Source organism: Triturus cristatus, chromosome 9 (assembly GCF_964204655.1).
Source record: "Triturus cristatus chromosome 9, aTriCri1.1, whole genome shotgun sequence".
In the NCBI taxonomy this organism is placed as follows: domain Eukaryota; kingdom Metazoa; phylum Chordata; class Amphibia; order Caudata; family Salamandridae; genus Triturus; species Triturus cristatus.
In genome coordinates, this window is record NC_140592.1 from 733,561,328 (window position 1) to 733,582,847 (window position 21,520).

Genomic DNA, 21,520 nt, shown 5'->3' on the forward strand with positions numbered 1-21,520 from the left:
CTACAGCTCCTGCAGTAGCCAAGGCCCTCCTGGGTGTCTTCACCAGGGTAGGGTTTCCTAAGGAGGTGGTTTCAGACAGAGGTTCCAACTTCATGTCTGCTTACCTGACACACATGTGGAAGGAGTGTGGAGTGCAGTACAAGTTTACTACACCCTACCATCCACAAACCAATGGCCTTGTTGAGAGATTCAACAAGACATTGAAAGGCATGATCATGGAACTCCCTGAGAAACTCAAAAGGAGATGGGATGTCCTGTTGCCGTGCCTGCTTTTCGCTTCCAGAGAAGTGCCACAGAAGGGAGTAGGTTTCTCACCCTTTGAACTTCTGTTTGGTCATCCTGTGAGGGGACCACTTTGTCTTGTAAAAGAGGGCTGGGAGAGGCCTCTTCAAGAGCCCAAACAAGACATAGTGGACTATGTGCTTGGCCTAAGGTCCAGAATGGCTGAGTACATGGAATAAGCATCCAAAAACCTTGAGGCCAGCCAGGAGCTTCAGAAGCTCTGGTATGACCAAAAAGCTGCACTGGTTGAATTTCAACCTGGGCAACAGGTGTGGGTTTTGGAGCCAGTGGCACCAATGGCACTCCAAGATAGATGGAGTATGCCTTACCCTATTCTAGAGAGAAAGAGTGAGGTCACCTATTTAGTTGACCTGGGCACTAGCAGGACACCCAAAAGGGTTATCCATGTGAACCGCCTTAAGCTCTACAATGACAGGGCTGACATCACCATGCTGATGGTGACTGATGAGTAACAGGAAGCAGAGAGTGAACCTCTCCCTGATCTCCTCTCCTACAGCCCACAAGATGGGTCAGTGGATGGTGTAGTCTTTTCAGACACCCTCTCTGCCCAACAGCAGACTGACTGCAAGCAAGTCTTGCAACAGTATGCTAGCCTATTTTCCCTGACCCCAGGTCTGACAAACTGGTGTGCCCATGATGTGGACACTGGTGACAGTGCACCTGTCAAAAACAAGATCTATCGCCAGTCAGACCAAGTCAAGGAAAGCATCAAAGCTGAAGTCAGCAAGATGCTGGAGTTAGGGATCATTGAACCCGCTGAGAGCCCCTGGGCTAGCCCAGTGGTTCTGGTCCCCAAACCTCATCAACAGGGTGGAAAGAGAGAGATGAGGTTCGTTGTGGACTATAGAGGGCTCAACTCTGTCACCAAGACAGATGCTCACCCTATTCCAAGAGCAGATGAACTGATAGATAAATTGGGGGCAGCCAAATGCCTCAGTTCCTTTGACTTAACTGCAAGGTACTGGCAGATTGGCATGGCCCAGGAGCAAAAGAGAAAACAGCATTCTCCACACCTGATGGGCATTACCAGTTTATTGAGATGCCTTTTGGGTTAAAGAATGCCCCTGCCACCTTCCAGAGGTTGGTGAACCATGTCCTGGCTGTGCTGGGGTCCTTTAGTGCAGCTTATCTTGATGATATTGCTGTCTTTAGCTCCACCTGGCAGGATCACCTGATCCACCTTGGGAAGGCTTTTAGAGGCTCTGCAAAATGCAGGCCTCACTATCAAGGCATCCAAATGCGAGATAGGGCAGGGTAGGGCACTGTAGTATACTTGTGCCACCTTGTAGGTGGAGGCCAGGTACAACCCTTACAACCCAAGATCCAGGCCATCCTGGACTGGGTAGCTCCAACAACCCAGACCCAAGTCAGGGCATTCCTTGACTTGACTGGGTACTACAGGAGGTTTGTGAAGGGATATGGGTCCATTGTGACTCCCCTCACAGAACTAATCTCCAAGAAGATGCCCAAGAAGGTTAACTGGACAGTTAGTTGCCAAAAGACTTTTGACACCCTGAAAGAAGCAATGTGCTCAGCACCAATTCTAAAAGCTCCAGATTATACCAAGCAGTTCATAGTGCAGACTGATGCCTCTGAGCTAGGGATAGGAGTGGTACTATCCCAGACCAATGATGAAGGCCAAGACCAACCTGTTGCTTTTATAAGCAGGAGGCTACTCCCCAGAGAGCAGCGTTGGAGTGCCATTGAGAGGGAGGCCTTTGCTGTGGTTTGGTCCCAGAAGAAGTAGAGGCCATACTTCTTTGGTACTCACTTCCTGGTTCAAACTGGTCACAGACCTCTCAGATGGCTAATGCAGATGAAAGGGGAAAATCCAGAAGTACTAAGGTGGTCCATTTTCCTACAGTGAATGGACTTTGAAGTGGAACACCGACCAGGGACTGCCAATGCCAACGCAGATGGACTTTCCAGGTTCTTCCACTTAGACAATGAAAACTCCCTAGGGCAAGGTTAGTCTCATCACCTTTCGTTTGGGGGGGGGGGGGGCGGTTGTGTGAGAAAGTGCCATCTTTCTTGCATGGTATGCCCCCACTTTTTGCTGAATTGCTGAATGTACTTTGACTGAGTGTGCCCTGGACACCCGCCAATCAGGTGCCCAGGGCCTATGTTCCTTCCCTAAAACCTAAAACCACAAATTGGCAAACCCTGGCCACATGTCAGCCCCTGGTAAATGGTACCCTAGGTACCCAGGGCCTTGTGACCAGGGAAGGACTCTAAGGGCTGCAGCACTTATTGTGCCACCCTTAGAGGCCCTGTACCCTAACACAACCATACTGCCCTTGCAGGCTGAGTGTCTGGGTACAAGACAAAACAAAGAGTCGACATGGCACACATCCCTGTGTGCCATGCCCACAACCTACACTGCACTGGCATACATCAGCCACCCGTCTAGCTGGGTGCCCTATGCCATTGGTGTGGGCACAGGAGCATGAGCCCTGTGCCCCTACAGTACCCAGGTCCATTCCTGGGCACTGTAAATGCAGTGCTGCCATTTAAGAGTATATGGTGCTGAGAGCTCGTTAAACACGAACTCCACAATACCATGATGGCAACACTGAAGACTGAGAAGTTTGGTATCAAACTTCTCAGCACATTAAACCCGCACTGATGCCAGTGTGGGATTTAACGTACAAAGCACTACAGAGGGCATCTTAGAGCCAGGCATCCCTTGTGCACCAGGAGTCGAGGGACTAAAAAAACAAAATCGACAAAAGTCGAGAAAAAATTAGTCAGTCAAAAAGTGACTGGAGGTACCGCTCTCTACAGATCTGCGCTTGCTGGCGTGGAAAAAGAAAGGACAGACCGCGCTGGGGCGGCTTCTATGTAGCTACCGCAACATAATCCCGGCGACCACGATGCCGAACGCAGAGTCCACCGACGCCACCTTCCGAAGCCCAGGGGTACTGCTAACGAAAAACATTCCGGATCCAGTCTGACGCCTGGGGGTAATTCTAAGGTAAGGAATCTATAACTGACTGTTTCTTTCAGATATGTACCATAGCACACAGTGAGAGTGATGGCCACATAGATGCATTCTAGGACTTGTATGCTTTTGTTTTAGAGTCACGTGGTGAAGTGGATTTAAAGTGCTTGTGTCTGGGCAGTGCTAAACGTCAATCCTATGAATAGGGCGTGACCGTCGAAACGTGCCAGGAAAGGATAGACTTCTTAATCTGCAGCCACTCTTCACTTGTAGAATAAATATTGTGATGACACAGTGAATTGGCTTCAGCACTTCTTCTGTGTGTGTGTTAATCAACAGGTTGCTTCCTCCCCATCATCTGAGGCCGTCCTGCAGGGTTGGGGGCACCCGAGGATGAAGAGTTTTCTGTGATGTATATTTATGATGTGATCAAGGCCTCCAGCGGCTGATTTTTTCACTGAGCTGGATTAAATAAATGAAATTTTGCACAAAGGAAAACTGGAGTCCGTTGCTGTCAGGGGATGGGAGAAATCAGGATCAATTATTGCCCTTAGCTCTATTTGTTCTTCTGGTGTCAAATTCAAAGTAGCTTCGGATACTCACCTTTTGAGCTATTTGGGGGGTGACCCTGCACCTTACTTGAAATTACAAAAGAAGTATTGGAAAAGGATGTAGGAGAAAAAGCAGGTGATTTTATGGATTATATAGCTCAGTTAAAGTCTAGGATTGGAAAACTAAGAGTGTTAGTTAGCCTTTACCAATTTAGAGAAAACCCAAAGAAGATAAACGTATATCTGTGATAGAGGAAAACAATGGAGAGAATAATTCTATGGGGGAATTGTGCTATTACCCACCTCTGAAAATAAAATGAAAGCTGAGTGGCATGGACCTTTTAGGATAATCAGTAATATTGGGAAAGTTGTGTATAAACTCCAAATATCCAAGAATAGAGAAAAAAATATATCATATTAATCTTTTTTCATAATGGCTATGACCTCTTCCAAAAGAAGTTCTTATATCTGTCTTCACGGGGACCACGCGCAGTATTTTAACAGATACTTCTATAAACGAATCTCTCTCTTGACGATAAAAAGGAAGAGCTTTAACAAACCTCAGAACGATTTGTCCAGATCTTTTCTGACTTGCCAGGGAGCACCCCCATTGCCGTACACTCTATTGCTACTAAGGAAGAAATAGTAATAAAACAAAGACCCTATCGGATTCCAACTGCCCGAAGACAAGTTCTTCAGGCTGATGTAGAAAAAATGCTCTCAGCAATGGGAGTGCCTAATAACAGAGAGGGCGAAAGGGGCGTTGGTGCTGGGAATCAACCAATTAGCACGCAGGATTGGGATATGGAAAAAAACCGTGCTAATAGAGCACTAGTACTCCTGAGGACTTTAGTAGAAACTATCAATCAAATATTTTTTCAGTTTCTGGTGTGACATATTATTGCACTGCTCCTGAATTCAGGGAGTTGGAACGAAGTCCTACTGAATTACACCTGAAATCTGGTATCCAGTCAGGAGTTTTGCAACAGTCACGTGTATTCATAACAAACTTTTATGAATAAGACCCATGTTGTTCAAACGAGTAGACGAAAGTGAGAACACGTTTGTTAATGTAGTAGGTAACTTCACTCTTTACGGTCACAAGATGGAAGCAAGAATATCTGATCTTCCTCTTTGCACCCCTATATCTTAGGTTTTACATTTCTATATTAACAACGAATATCATACAAAGTGCTGCATTTGTAATGCATGTACGCTCTCCTCTGACTGAATTATTTAGAAATCTGGTGAGGAAGGAAGGATGAGAACAGTCCTGGTCGATTCGAACACGAGACGTTCACAACAGCAGCATGCACACTACCCCACTTGGCCCCCTGGCCTTTCAGATAAAAGACGGAATCATTTCAGTATTCATTAGCAATAAAAGTACACTGGGAAAAAACACATTTATAACTTGACATGATTAAAAGAACAGCGCCATCTGGTGATTCGAACTAGCTCCTACAACAAGTTGTGGTCTCATGGCTAGACTGCCGACCTTGGAGCTGGGAAACCAAGGTTCGAGCCTCGGGGTCAACTCCACATCCTGTGATTCTGGGCAAATCACTTAATCCCCCCCTGCCTATCAAAAAAATGAATGTGTCCTTGTGTAACATAACTGGTGCTCATGTAAAGCGCTCCAATAGCAGTGGTTCGAGTTTGCGCTATATAAATCTGGCGCTCAGGAAGTACTCTGGGAAGGGGGTGTTGTTCCCACTACAGTGTGGAATAAAAAATTAGCTAGCATTCGCGCCAAAAATTTTCAATTCTATTAAGGACAGGGAGGCGAGGATTATGCTTCTCTTTCTATTTATTGCCACTCACAGCAGCTAATCAAAATAGTTTTGTATTCAAAATAAACTACACATCCGATGATGCTTTAGTCACATGTCACTTCCTGTATGACCCTATAAGAGCCACCATAACTAGTCCTTGAGCCTCTTTCTTTGCTCGAACGGGAAGTCCAATAATAACATATCAGTCCAAACAACATCCTCCAACATGGAAGAAAACGAGAACCAAATGGGAACGTGTCCTTCAACTGAAAGTACTCCTACTCCATCTTCTTCTCGGAGCCTGGAAAAAAGGAGATACAAGAAAACCTGTAACTCCTGCTTAAACAGAAAATCCAATACATACGGGTGGGTAAGCATTACAATACTGTAATGTAACCTGGTGGGGTAATCCTCACCTCCATGTCCATAATAGAATTGAAAATTCTTGGTGCGAATGCTAGCTAATTCTTTATTCTATTACAGGACCGAAGGCTTCGTATTATGCTAGTTTAACGCTGATTAAATACAACGGAGGTAATATCACCCACCGGTTTATAAAAAAAACTGTTTAAAGGTAGACTCAGAATACCAATCAGCAGAATGCATGATACCTTGAATAATAGAACCTAACAAATGTTTTAGAGGCCATGGCGCCATGAACAGAGTGCGCCCCAAACACTTTAGTGTCAATACCTGCCTCTTGCATAACCGGTTTTACCCATCTGGCAATAGTAGCCGTAGTAACAGGTCTATAAGGTTTTTGCAAAGCAATTAGTAACTGCACCACACCATCAGGCCAAATAGGCCTGATACATTCTTCGTAAGCTTTTAGACATTGAACTACACAGAGTTTCACATTACCAGGAAAAGCATGATATTCCACACTGCATGACATTGTTTTAGTCCTGGAAGTAATATTAAAGCAAACTCCGTCAGGAATAAATACTCTACCTGTAAGGTCTAGAGCTTTCACATCAGAAGAACATCTACATTCAGAGAGACATAACAGTATGGCTAATTTGGATGAAAGCTGTTTCCTTGTTAACATATTGTTATGTGGCCATTTATTGAATAAGGAAAGAACTAGAGAGACATCCCACAAAGATGAATATTTCGGCTTGGGAGGATTTGCTACCCTAATACCTTTCAAAAGTGTGCATATTACTGGATGCATTCCCACTGGTTTGCCCTCAATCTGGGAATGACCAGCCGAAATGGCCGAACGGAAATTGTTAATAGAATGGTATGCTAGACCCTCAGAAGCCTTTTTAGACCAGAAATTTACAACATAGGGTAAGTCCGCCCCCACGGGATCCACATGCTGTTCCACGCACCAACAAACCCAACTCTTCCAGGCTGAAGAATATCTCTTCCTGGTTGAGGGAGCACAGGCCTGGTTAATGAAAGCTGAAGCTTCCTCCGAAAATCCTGGCATTTGCCAACGTTGCCGGAAAGTCTCCAGGCCATCAGGGACAACTGCCCCGATAGCATCGTCGGTGCATTTCTCCATGAGGGCCCTGGAGCATCGTGGAGGACCACGGAATCATTCTGGGGGAGTCGCAGCTCGCCTCCAATAATATTGGGAACCAGGGCTGCGACTTTCACAGAGGAGTCACTAGGATCACCTCCGCCTTCTGGCGAATTATCTGCGTGAACACACTGGGAATCAGAATGAAGGGGGGGAGCATAATTCAAGTGCAGGGACCAATCCTGGGAAAAGGCATCCGTCGCCAGAGCCAACGGATCCGGTCTCCAGCTGAAAAACGTGGTCATTTGACGATTCAATCTGGACGCAAACAGATCGATCTCGCAACTCCCCCATATCGCTTGCAGCCACCTGACTATCTGGGGCTGGAGCTGCCAGTCGCTGTAATCTTTGAGGTGCCGGGAATTCCAGTCTGCCAGTACGTTCGACTGTCCTGGAATATACTCGGCTATGACCGAGATCTGCTAACTCAGGCAGTAATGCCAGAAGTCCTTCGCTATCTCTACTAGGATTGAGGACCTCGTGCCTCCCAGCTTGTTGATGTACCGAACTGCTGAGATGTTGTCTATCCGCAAGAGGATGCAACACAAGAGTCGTTTGGGCAAGAGAGTCCGGATCGCGAACGATCCCGCTAGAAATTCTAGACAATTGATATGGAGGTCTAGTTCGCGTAGGGACCAACGACCTCCTGTAGAAATATTTCCGAAACGTGCCCCCAGCCCCAGCGGCTGGCGTCGGACTCTATGACGACCTCAGACTGGGAGCCGAAAATAGCTCTGCCGTTCCACGCCTCCACGTGGCCAAGCCACCACTGAATCTCCTGCCGTACCTCTTGGAAAAGAGGGACCAAGTCTGTGTAAGAGAGACCCTTTTGAAGGTGTTGAATCTTTAACCTTTAAAGGGCTCGATAGTGGAGGGGCCCTGGAAATATCGCCTATATGGAGGAATGCCAGGAGACCCACGATCCTGCCAATCACTCTCAGAGACACCATCTGTTTGGATAGCAGAGAGCATAGCCCCTTCTTGATGTCCCGCAGTTTGGAGTGGGGGAGACTCAGCTGGGCTGTCTGAGAGTTTATGACGAACCCCAATTAGTCTATTGTCTGAGAAGGACAAAGAACCGATTTGGGCTCGTTGATCACGAACCCTATGTTCTGTAGCGTAGCAATGGTCATGAGTAAATGTTGTACAGCCAAAGCTGGAGATTGCGCCATGATAAGTATGTCGTCCAAGTACACTCTCATGCGAACTCCCTGTTCTCTGAGGTATGCTATCACTGATTTCATCCCCTTGGTAAAACACCACGGTGCTGAGGAGAGTCCGAAAATTAGGACCAAATATTCGAACCATCGGTTCCGCCAGGGAAATTGAAGGAACCAGCGATGGGGAGGAAAAACGGGAATGGACAAATAGGCGTCCTTCAGGGCCAAGCAGACCATCCAGTCGTCCTATTTCAGGAGATCCGCCAAAAGATGGATGCCTTCCATCTTGAAGTGTTTGTAATTCATGAATTGGTTGAATTCCTTTAAATTCAGTACCAACCTGTAACCTCCGCCTCTCTTCTGTACCAAGAAAATATTGCTGCAGAAACCGCGAGGGCCCTCGTCGCAATATGCTATCGGGCGTTTCTGCAGTAATTCTTCGAGTTCGGAATCTATAAAATCGCACTCGAGTTGGGAAAAAGAAAGCTCTCTGGGCGGTCTGAGCTGATAAGGGGTCTGATAGAAATCTAACTGGAAACCCTGAATTGTTTGCAATATCTAAGCATCCTGCAAGAGTTGAACACAACTGTGATAGAAAAATTGAATACGGCCCCCTAAGGGCAACAGGAAAATGTATGGGGCTCTTACCTGTAGATTCAGGGGCTTGGAAATCTCCACCGTAGTTTCCTCTGTGGAAACGCCTCCGATTGAAGCGCGGTCTGGTGGGGTAGAAGGTACCCCCACGAGTGGAGTCCCACTTGCCGCGGCTGAAATCTCCTCATTGAGGACCTTGGGAGAACTGACGGCCAAACGAGCGTCCTCGGCCTCGTCCAGCCCTGTTAAAAAGGCCAGCCTTAAATACCCTCTTGATGCCAGACTGTGCCTTGTCGAGGGTCGTGAACGTGCCCACATATTTAGCCATATCTTTAACAAAGCGTTCCCCGAAGAGATTGCCATCAGCTAAGGGCCCTGGTTCTGCTTCAGCCAATTCTGTGAGATTGGAATCCATGCGCTTAAGGAGCGACTTGCGTCGTTCAGTAGAAATCGCGCAGTTTGCGTTTCCTAACAGGCAAATAGCTCTTTGGGTTCACCCTGCCAGGACATGGGGATCCACTGCAGTGTTGGACTCTTGCGCCTCCAAAGCCATCTCTAAGATCTTCGCGAGGGGTCCTGCGACATCCAGAAGTTTGTCATGACAACCTTGCCATTCGCGGTCGATACCCTTTTTAGGGTCCTTCACGAATTTCTTCAGGAAAGTTAGTAAACTGGAGTCTATGTCCGGGGTGTTCACCACCTTGTCCGAGATATCGGGCCTAGGACACTGTGAGAGGAGCCTATTCCGTACCTCTTTATCAAAACTCCTACGAAGGTTGTTGTGCAGATAAGCCGAAACAGCAGGGGCAGGGGCCCAGTCAGATGATCTGGGGTGAACTATATCAGTCGGGTTGAAGGTGAAGGGGGTGGAAATGGTCTGAGATAGGTCCTGTTCTATGTGTTTTGACTTCTTGGACCTTTTCTTAGGAGAGGCCTCATCAGGGGAGTCAGTCCCCGTAGTATCAGTGTCCGTGTCTGTGTCTGGTCAAGTGAGGCCAAGGCTTAGCTTTTGGTTGAGTAGCCGAGGCATCCTTAGGGGGGTCGGCAGGGGAAGTGAAACCATGACGTTTGACGAATTTTTCCAGTTGCTTTGTGTTTGGTTTCAATGCAGTAGCTAGTGCTTGCTGCACAGTCCCGTGGACTGCTTTCTCAAGGGCCTTGTTTAGGGACTCCTGGACCGAAGCATCCAGGGCCTCTACAACGTTGTCTTCCAGGGAAGGATTAGCCACTTCCTCTTCGTACAAAGTATCATCCTCTTCATATGTGACCCAATCTACCATTGTGGGACAGAATTTGTAAATATATTTGCTCATGAAAATGAGGACAAATAGAGGAGTGATGGGGGAGCCAACCCACAGCACAAAAGCAAGTAAAGTACCTTGCTCCTCAGCAAAAGCTGTATAAATATTCTTGCAGCTCACAGGGCATAAGGAGAGCCAAGAGAATAAAGTTTTAGAAGGAGTTTGTGCATACCCCAAGGCCAGGCAACTCTTCCAGCCACATCAGGCGTCAGCAGGTTCTCTTCCTAGTAAAATCTCCGGGTTGAATGAGCCTCAGAGAAGTTCCTGGGCGAGTACGACATGTGTAGCCCAATCCTACTCAAATATAGCCCAATTGGGCTACGCACGTCGCATCGAAGAAAGCTCTCTTTAAATTAACGCACCGGCTATGAGGGAAGGCCTGCAGTGTGAAAACCCCCTAACGGGCCACTGCCAAAGGCAACGCGGTACGATTATCTCAGCGGGAGTGAAAACAAGCCCGATCCGGCCGCCCGCGTTTAATTTATGCACTGCCTTGGAAGACGCCCGGAGGCACAAAAAACCAGGCGCGATGTATGCTCTAGTGCAGTGGTTCCCAAACTTTTGACTCCGGAGGACCCCCATTTATTCACCAGTGGAAGCCGGGGACCCCCACGCAATTTGTAAGATTTAAATTTCAAACATTAAAACAGTAATTCGAAAAGAATAAACACACGTGTGCACACAAAACAAATACTCTAATTACTAAGGATTTTAGGGGCATATTTACAAGCCCCTATCGTCATGGGAATGTCAATCAATAATCCGCTGGGAAGGGGGGGTGGCCGCTACTGATCGAACAGCCAGGTCTTGAGCATCCTCCTGAAGGTCAGCAGGTCTTGGGTCTGTCGTAGGCTCAGTGGGAGGGTGTTCCATGTCTTGGCGGCGAGGTGGAAGAAGGATCTCCCGCCGGTGGTTGTTCTTCGGATGCACGGGACGGTGGCGAGCGAGAGGTCGGCGGAGCGTAGCTGGCGGTTGGGGATGTAGAAGAAGAGCCGCCTGTTGAGGTAGGCTGGGACAGTCTTGTGGAGTGCCTTGTGTGCGTGGATGAGGAGCTTGAAGGATATCCTCTTGCTGACGTCACTTTTTGCGATGTTACCGAGGCGATAGGGGCTTCGCCTTATTTACAAGGAATCGTTAAGCCACTTAATGTGGCTTAACGCTACCTTGTAAGTAAGGCCCCCTTTCATGCAATGCTTAGCGTGAAAGGGGTGTGCAGTGGGAGTTGCTGTGGGCTTTCCACCCCAACACCCATTGATTTTGACGCTGCCCTCTATTTACAAGGGCAGGGTAAATAGGAGGCAGCACCAAAATTAAGACAATGGAAAACCTGGTCTTAACTTGGTGAAATGAGGAGAAATGCTTTATTTCTCCTCGTTTTTGCTTTTTCCTTTATACCATTGTAGGATGTCAGAGCACTTTGCATCACACACATATAGAGACAGTGAATCATACATGTAAAATAGTGTACAGAAAAAGGGACATAAGGCAAAAGCGACTACATGCTGTAGGATTTACAAGGGCAGGGTAAATAGGAGGCAGCACCAAAATTAAGCCCATGGAAAACCTGGTCTTAACTTGGTGAAATGAGGAGAAATGCTTTATTTCTCCTCGTTTTTGCTTTTTCCTTTATACCATTGTAGGATGTCAGAGCACTTTACATCACACACATATAGAGACAGTGAATAATACATGTAAAATAGTGTACAGAAAAAGGGACATAAGGCAAAAGCGACTACATGCTGTAGGATTCTCATGTCATTCATACTGACAGGCATTTTTAAAGAGTGCTTTGTCTGGAGAAGCACAAGCTCAGGATTCAGTACATAACACAGTGGTTAGCATTCACTAACAATAAAAATTTATTTCCACCCAAATAAACCTTTTTAGCAGCATCAGGATAATGATAGACTGGGAAAAAACGTAAGTTACTAAATTGCACCATGCAGTTTGCAAGCAGCTTTTTGATGACAGTTGATGGATCAGTGCTATATTACGATTGTCCCTTATGAATTGCACAGTAACAAAAGAATCTCTGTAAAAAAAAAAGCAGTAACCCACTGACCTATGCACATAAAATACTGTTTTTTTCAATTCATGGTACACTTTCTTTGCAGTAGGCATATGTATCCTCTGTGCTACATTAGATAAATCAAAACTGCCACTGGACAAAACTCATCTCTCTCCAGCAGGTGCATTAATCACTGGCATTTTCTTGACACTTATTGTTGCTCGAAAACTGCTATTTATACAAGGAACATTGAAGTGCTTTTAAAACTGCTGCCTGCGGACCCCCTGGGAAGGTGCCAAGGACTCCTGGGGGTCCGCGGACCACAGTTTGGGAAACACTGAGCTAGTGACTAAAAATGCTTAACAACATAGCGCAATGCAAGCGCACCCTGAAAGGGAACTTTTCCAGTTCACAGTGTGATATGCACATAAACATATCAAAAACAGTGCTTTAAACATAGCGCGATGCGCGCAAGTATCAACAGAACAGTAACGATCATCGCAATGATAGCACATGCATTTAAACGTTCAATACTGTGCATAAATGATAGTTTAAGTCTCGAGCACTTACCTTCCTGCGTGAGCAGCAAAGAAAGAGGTTCAAGGACTAGTTATGGTGGCCCTTATAGGATCATACAGGAAGTGACATGTGACTAAAGCATCATGGGATGTGTAGTTTATTTTGAATACAAATGTTTTTGATTGGCTGCTGTGAGTGGCAATAAATAGAAAGAGAAGGATAATACGAAGCCTCCGGTCCTGTAATAGAATATTCACCGAGGATCCCGCCCAGAAGGGGCACGAGTTCTTTATCTGCAGGGAGCTGTTGAGGCACAGTGCCCTGAAGCAGAGTGCCACCATGCAGCAGCCCAGGATAAGCTGCAGCAGTCTTGCTTGTTCTCATTTCAAAAGGCACCTAAAGTTCGAAGTGATTTCAGTAATCAGTTTCTTTCAAAAAGCACAGGAGGAGGTCGGGTCGGCTGCGTGCAGAGAAAGAAACAGTGCGAAGGAGGGCTTAGGGTGGAGATCCTGCCACAGCTAAAACAGCTAAGGTTATATAAAGTAGCCGTGCAAATGTATGTATGTGTACATATATGTATTTACTGAAAAAAACAAACGTTACAGGGACGTTATAGTTAGGAAATAGAACTTTAAAAAACTTAGAAATTCACTGACAAAATCAAAGGTTACAAGGACGTTATAGTTAGGCTCAGAATACACTCGTACAAAGCTGTAGAAATTCAGCAGTTACAATAGTTACCTGAGCTAACTATAACTTACTCCCCTGCAATGACTGCATATGACCTACATATTACATCAATCATGACATGGTCAGTGACATCACTGATGATATCTCAAATGACTTCCCTGATGACATCACTGATGACATCATCAAGTGAATGTAAGTGTTTTTAAGAGTTTATACTAACCCACTATAAAAGTTAGATTAGCATACTAGTTGTAATACTAATGAGTATGTGAGGGGATGAGGGGATGGACACATCAGCTCTTTTGCCCCACTGCATCCGTATCAAAAGAAGTGCTTTTGTTTACATTACAGGCTCCTGTGGATTATACTATCCCTGTAAGGAAGCCTCAGATGTAGCAGAAGAGAGTAGCTGTGACCTATGGCCTGGAAATGTGACCGCGGGTAAGAGCCAATCAGTAGAGAAGACGCTCTTCATACGTCCAGAAGAAGAGACGTGGAAGAGAGAACTGGCTTTGTTGAAACTAGGAGAGGCACGGAACAAGTAGAGATCGCAAGAACTGCAGGAGGTCGGATTACAGCGTTTCCCTGAAACGACGGGAAGGAGCAGAATCCTTGTCGAAGATGGAGTGAAGCCTGGAGACCACCAGAACATGTTCTGCCTCACCAAGTTCCTGGAGGAGCGTGGCTAGCCGGCTGCTGGGACAAATCAGGAGTCAATCAACCAGTTAGGTTCTTATAAAGCGTGATTACTCACCCATGAGGGTCTCAAGGTGCTGAGTGGGGGAAGTGGCTCTGCGGTTCAGTCGAAGAGCCAGGTCTTGAGGTCCTTCCTGAATTGCGGCAGCAATGGTGACTGTCTGAGGTGCAGAGGCAGGGAGTTCCAAGTCTTCCCAGCGAGGTAGGAGAAGGATCTTCCTCCAGCCGTGGTCTTGCGGATCTGTGGGATGGTGGCCAGGGCCAGTTGGGCGGGTTGGACATGTCTGGTGGGAGTGTAGAAGAAGAGGCGGTGATTGACGTATGCTGGTCCGGCACTGTGTAGGATTTGTAGGCGCGTGTGAGGAGCTTGAAGGTAATTCTTTTGTTGATAGGTATCCAGTGAAGGTCTCTCAGGTAGCCGGTGATGTGGCTGCAGAATGGGATATTTAATCTGGTAGAAGCATTCTGCAGTTTCTTTTGGAGTTTCTGGGTGGTGCAGGTGTAGAGTGTGTTGCAGTAGTCGAGTTTGCTGCTGACAAGCGCATGGGTGACTGTTTCCCTGGACTCTGTGGGGATCCACTTAAAGATCTTATGAAGCAGGCGGAGCGGATGGAAGCTGGAGGACGAAACTGTTTTGATTTGGTGGTTCATTAAGAGCGAGGAGTCTAGGATGATGCTGAGGTTTCGTGTGTGGTCCATGGGTATGGGGGGATTCTGAGCACTGCAGGTCACCAGGAGTCGTCCCAGGCAGGGGGGTGGAGCCCAGGATGATTCCTTCGTTCTTGTCTGAGTTAAGCTTGAGGCAGCTGCCCTTCATCCAGGTGGTGACTGCCTTTATCCCGTTATGGAAGTTGCTCTTGGGGCCTACGAGTTTTTCTGTGAGGGAGAGAATCAGCAGGTGTCGTCGGCATAAGATGTTGAGTCCGTGACTTCTAACGATGGCTGCAAATGGGGCCATGTAGATGTTGAAGAGGGTGGGGCTCAGGGAGAGTCCCTGAGGCACTCCGCAGCTGATCTCTGTGGGTTTTGAGTTGAAAGGTGTAAAATCTGACTCTCTGTGTTCTGCCAGTGGTGGAGGAGCGGATCCATTCTAGGCCTTTGTCGCAGATGCATGCATCGCGGAGTCTTGTACAGAGGGTGTGGTGGAAGAGGGTGTCGAAGGCAGATGAGAGGTCCAGGAGGTCCAGGAGGATAATGGCAGCAGTTTCGCCTCTGTCGAGGAGGGTGCGGATATCGTCTGTAGCGGCAAAGAGAGCGATCTCTGTGCTGTGGTTGCTTCTGGAGCCTGATTCGTAGAGGTCCAGGATGTGGTTCATTTAGAAGAACCCAGAGAGTTGGGCATTGATGACTTTCTCGATGACATTGGCGGGGAAGGGGAGGAGAGAGATGGATCTATATATGGCGAGTCAGGAGGGGAATAAACGTGGGGGTTGAGAAAATAGAGGGCTCTCCAGTATAGCCTCATTTTATTACCAAACAGGTTCTGATAAAACAAAAAATTTAAAACTGAATACTTGAGTTAACTCCCTGGTTAAAGGTGGGGAGTGATTTTTTTTGTGATACTCTTTTTTTCTCTTCTTTCTTCTTACGGAATTTAGTAATTCTGCAACAGAGATAAATATTGGCCAATAGGTGAAATAGGACTTAAACTCACCAGATGATGGTGTAGGATGATAGTTGTGACTAACACATACCCTTCCCAAAAACATAAGAACAAGAAGACCTGAACACTTACCTGTGGCTTGTTTTTCTTTTGAGGGGCATCTCTTCTCCATGGTGGTCCCGATGTACTCAATGCAAACCTAAGAAAAGAGAGAAAAGAAGGAACGACTATATAAAACCTGTAGTAGTGGAATAAACATCATCATATACAGATTATTATCTGCCGACTTGTATGTCGCATAACGTTTTCACTGGCTAATATATATATATATATATAACATCACTCCCAAAAGCTGGCAGAGTGATACTATCTCTAACAGGTGTGATCTGAGTGGGTGTGTGACTGTATGTATCAGTGTTTGCTTGGGTGTGTGAGTGACTGTATCAGTGTATATGTAGGTATGTGAGTAGCTGTGTGGGTCAGTGAGTGGATGTGTAAGTGGCTGTATGGGTGAGTGAGTGGCTGTTTGAGTGAGTGTTTGGTTAAGTGGGTTGTTGTGTGAGTGGTTGTATCGGAGAGTGAGTAGGTCTGGGTGAGTGAGCAGATATGGGAGTGCTTGTATGGATGTGTGAATGGGTATCTAAGTGGCTGTGTGAGTGAGTGAGTGCTTGTATGGGTGTGTGAGTGGCTGTGTTGAGAGGCTGTATGGGTGTGTGAGTAGCTATATAGGTGACAATTCTATGTGTGAGTAGCTGTATCGGTAATTGTATGACTGTGTGAATGGCTGTGTGGGTGAGTGACTGGTTGTATGAGTAGCTGTCTAGGTGAGTGAATGGTTGTGTTAGTGCCTGTGTTGAGAGGCTGTATGGGTATGTGAGTGGTTGTGTGGGTATATGAGTAGGTGTAAAAGAGGTTGTATGGTAGTGTGAGTGGGTGTGTGCATGGTTTTGAGGATGATGTCATAAAGTGTGTCATTTGAGATGTCATGAGTGATGGCACTGACCATGTCATTAGTGATGTATTATGTGAGGTCATATGCAGTGCATTGTGGGGGCATAAGTTGTAGTTAGCTTAGGTAACTATAACTGCTAAATTTCTATGGTTTTGTACGAGTGAATTCTGAGCCTAACTATAACGTCTCTGTAACATTTGGATTTTCAGTGAATTTTAAAGATTTTTGCATTCTATTTCTAAACTATAATGTCCCTGCAACCTTTGTTTTTATCAATGAATTTCTATGTTTTGCAGAGTGGTGGAGAAAGTGGGCTGGGCCTCTCACCAGCTCTCAAGAATCCTGCTGTGTAGGACTTACAGGAGGTACCAGGAGGGCTTCTTGGCTCCCAAAGTCCCTCAGGCGTATAGTGGACTTCATCCCCCAACCAGTAGTGCACCACGAGCCGCATTTGCAGAGTGGTGGAGGAAGGTAATGTGGCCTCCGAAGACCTCTTTGCAATTCCGCTGTATGGGACTTATTGGAGATAACAGGAGGGGTACTTTGCCCCCAAGAACGTCCTTGCGGGCCAACTACCCCTCCTGTTACCTCCAGTAAGTCCCACACAGCAGGATTGCTGAGACCTGGTAGGAGGCCATGCCCCCTTTCTCCACCACTTTGCAAACACGCCTCCTGGCACACTACTGTAGCGATCACCCACCTGAGAGCAGGAAAACAGGCAGGTCGTAACAGGAGACCAGCATGTGGGCTCAGATCCAGAAAACACCCCACGAACTACAAGTCCCAGCAGGTAGTGGGGCGAATCAGGAGGCAGGCCGTACATAAGCTCCTCCTCCGGAAGCAGAAAGTGCTTGACAATCGTAGTGGAAATCACCCATCATGGCGGATGGTACTCCCCGCCGGATTCCAGCGTGAAGCCTGTGCAGCGTCGTTCCTGTAGACCAGGAAACCCCCGTGCCTCGGATCGCCGTCGTCGTATCCGGAGAGCAGCATTCTCGACGGAACAGGTATTGCGGGAGAAGCCGATGCGCTTTCTCCCGACTAAGAGTCTGCAAATTGCGTATTGACTCAGTCGCGTAAAGAACGCGGGAGCGGTATTGACTCAGTCGCGTAAAGAACGCAGGAGCGGTCTGTTCCCCCACGGTTCTGCTAAACTGGGTTTCAATGACTATTTGTGTCAGTAAGCGCCGGTGCACTTCAATGGATTCACTGCGATAGACACGTAGCGGCGCGTTGGTTCCCGGTGCCCGGTCCGCCCCCTCTTGTCCCGAAACAGTATTTGCGAGGGCAGGACAAGGGGCCGCATTCTCCTGAAGGCAGAGTATTCATTCCTCCCTTGCCTTGCCTTGCTTCATTTTGTTATGTTTTGCCCTGCCTTGCTTTGTTTTTGCCTTGCTTGCTGTTCAGCTGAAAAAGTTTATCTCATTGGATTCAGTGCTGTAATACTGAGACCAATGATCAAGAACGATTCTGCGTGATTTCAACGTAGAAAATACTAGAGACACTGCGAGGAGTACCAAACAGCATCCTCAGACTGTTTTCCAAGGGGACTGTGTCCCAATTTTCTGTGTTATCATAGGAGTGATTCTTTGACCTATGGTGGATTGTTCTAAGAGTCCTGGCTACTATACGTGGGTGCGTAAAAAACAGGAGTAGGGGTTCGCATACGCTTACGACTGTTAGCAAGAGCTCCCATACATTTGCTGTATCTTTCTTTCCCCTGTTCTGCAGGTCTGCCTCCATACGGAGAAGTCACCGAGTCCCAGACCAGATCCCAGAAGGACCAAAGGGCCGCAGCCAGTTGTATTTCTTTATCCCATTCCCTTTTTCCCCTGGGCACAATATCACGCAGCAGGGTCTCCTTCCGCTGCTGGGGGTTACGTTCTGGGGAATTTGGGGGACTACTCTACCGCCATTGTTCGTCTCTGCTGGTCCCGAGAGTAAGGTTAGTGGCTGTGGTGTGTTCTTGGGCTGCAGACGACCATACTAACCTGACAGATTGTCAAGCCCACGTGCAAACATCCAGCCCGGACGATGGATACTAGCGCGGTTTTGACCTCACTGTTGGAGAGCCTGGCTGCACTCCAGCAGGAAGTTCAGACCTCTTGTATCGAGAACCAGAACCTGCATAGAGAAATGGGTACGTTGCGTAGAGAGGTCGCAGGCCTCGCCCGCAAGGGACATGGGGAGGGTTCCTACATCAGGCCAGCAACCTTACCTCCTCCAGTATCTAACCCGTACACCCCTTCCTCTGGCACTGCAGGGGGTGGATTTTTCATGACTACTCCCTTTCCCCCCAAAGCAACAGATACTGTCCCAACAGTTCACATACTACAGAACACAGGTATTCCTCTAGCACCCCCTGAACGTTTTTATGGGGACCCAAAGAAGTTTGAGACCTTCTTGAATCAATGCAAACCAGCCGTATTCCAGGACGAAGCCGCTAAAATGGCTTTTATGATGTCATACATGGGTGGCAATGCTGGCAGATGGACCATCCCGTTGATGGAAAGGAATGATCCCGTATTGCACCATTTCACGGACTTTTGCTTAGAGCTTCGGAAATTATTTGAGAGGAAGTCTCACATGATGTCGTTGGACCAGGAGTTTCTCACCTTAAGACAAGGGTCCCAAGACCTCCTGACGTATTTTACGACCTTTAATCGACTGGTGGTAGAAACGGAGTGGCCGTCTGCGAAAAGGATCACCTTGTTTTACCAAGGGCTGCGAGGAGAGCTCAAGGACGTCCTTTCTCAAGTCGTTCAGTTACCACCCAGATGTGAGGAGTTGATAGAGTTGACAGTTCAACTGGACCATAGACTCCAGGAACGAAAAGGAGACAAGGCCAGAGGAGAGGTTTGAAGTGCATATGTGAAACCAAAAGGACCAGTGGACGAACACTCCAGAACCCTTGATGGAACCGAACCGATGCAAATAGGAGGGATTAGGGGACCCCTAACCCCTGAGGAGAGGGAAAAAACGGAGAAAGATGAAACTGTGTCTGTACTGAGGCAAAGGAGGCCATTTTATCAGAGAATGCCGTGCTCGGACCCCTGCCGCAGGGAGAGTCTCCGTTCCACGAGTACAAGCAACTACGAGACAAGGAGAAAACCGACGGAAAACTAAAACGCCCGAGTCAGGATGAAGTCTCTGATTTGGGTACACCACGCAAAACGATCTCGTCGGTACTTGTGAACACTCAGCAACCTGCTGTAGCCCACCTGAATGTTGGAGTATCCCTGTGGCTCACATCAAAGGACCAGTTAGAAGTAGATGCCCTGTTGGATTCAGGGGCGACGGGTAACTACATCGACCAAGAGTTTGGCCTGAAACTAGGAATCCCTTGTGAAAAGAAAGAAACCCCTCAATATGTGAAAGCAGTGGATGGAACCGCACCCATTCCCTTCTGATGAAGATCAGTCAAAATCACTCTGAGTACATCCAATTTGATCTTATCGCTGCTCCGCAGTTTCGTCTCATCCTCGGAATGCTGTGGTTGACGCTTCATGATCCTGGGGTCAGTTGGGCGGCCCTGCGGGTACCATGACTTCCGTCTACTGCCTAGAACACTATTACGAAGAGGGACGCCCGCATACAGACCACAAGGAAAACCCTTCTACGCATCTTGCAACTGCCTGTACCCAAGACCAGTATTGCTGTTCCACTGTGCTGCCTGATATCTACAGTGAATACCAACCCCTCTTTGATAAACAACAGGCGACTCGGTTACCACCCCATCGGGTATATGATTGTCGTATCGAGTTGGTGCCAGGGGCTAATATACCGTGCAGCCGAGTGTATGCATTAACGGAACCGGAGACGCAATACCTGAAGACATACCTCGAAGACAACCTTGCATCCGGATTCATTAGGCATTCCTGTTCACCCGCATCATCTCCTCTCTTCTTCATTCCGAAGAAAGACTGTGACGAATTGAGCACAGTCAAAAAAGGAGAGGGGGGGACCAGGAGCTCGTTATGGTCCAATGTCCGTGCTCCACTCGTAACAGTTAAATCAATAAGGACATTGTTCTTCAGGACCGTAGACAAGTGAAAAGTAGTGCACGGTGAAGACGGGAGTGCCAGAGATTGGAAGGGTAACTCACGTCTAAGAAAAAAGGTTAAAAAAGGTACGGGACTGCGGGGTACAGTGACCTGGTCAGCAGAGACAAGAAGAACGTACCAAACTAGTGTAACCCTCGTGTATCTGTACGGGGCTGCATAGGATCCGCCGAGGCTGCCAGCGCCCTATTTGGGTTGCGTCGGGGGCCGGCTCAGTCAGCACCTACCCACTGCCATCGGCTGCCCCCCCCTTGTTCCCTCTCCCTATCTTTACACTCTTCCCACCTTTTTCTCCTCTGTTGAGCAGGCGATCGATATTTTCAGTTTCGCCGCCAACAGGGAACAATGTCCTTATTGATTTAACTGTGACGAATTAAGGACATGCATAGACTACCGCGCCATAAACAGAATAACAATAAAAAAACGATACCCGCTGCCTTTAATACCGGTGCTTTTGGATCAGTTAAAAGGGGCTCTGTATTTCACAAAACTTGACCTTAGAGGGGCCTATCACCTGGTACGAGTACAGAAAGGCGATGAGTGGAAGACAGCCTTTAGTACGAAGTTCGGTCTTTTCGAGTACCGAGTGATGCCTTTTGGGCTCTGCAACGCCCCTGCGGCCTTTCAGTTTTTTATGGATGAGGTATTATGGGGTTACCTGGAAACATTCTGTGTGGTCTATATTGATGACATTTTAATCTACTCCCCCACACTCCTGGAACATGTTTCTCACGTAAAAACAGTTCTGGACAGTCTACGCCAGCATTCGTTATAAGCCAAACTCGAGAAATGTCTTTTTCATGTTCAAGAAGTGGCCTTTTTGGGTTATATCATCAAT

At 47.3% G+C, this 21,520-nt stretch overlaps 1 long non-coding RNA gene across 1 annotated transcript in view; it reads right to left on the bottom strand.

The window, feature by feature from the left end:
• Window positions 1–5,672: 5,672 nt before the first annotated feature.
• LOC146798647 (uncharacterized) overlaps window positions 5,673–21,520 on the bottom strand; it is a 64,947-nt gene continuing 49,099 nt past the window's right edge. The window contains exons 2-3 of the long non-coding RNA XR_014968742.1: window positions 15,802–15,868; window positions 5,673–5,871 (exon numbers count right to left, since the gene is read on the bottom strand). This is a non-coding gene — a long non-coding RNA (uncharacterized LOC146798647). The remainder of the gene's footprint in view (window positions 5,872–15,801; window positions 15,869–21,520) is intronic.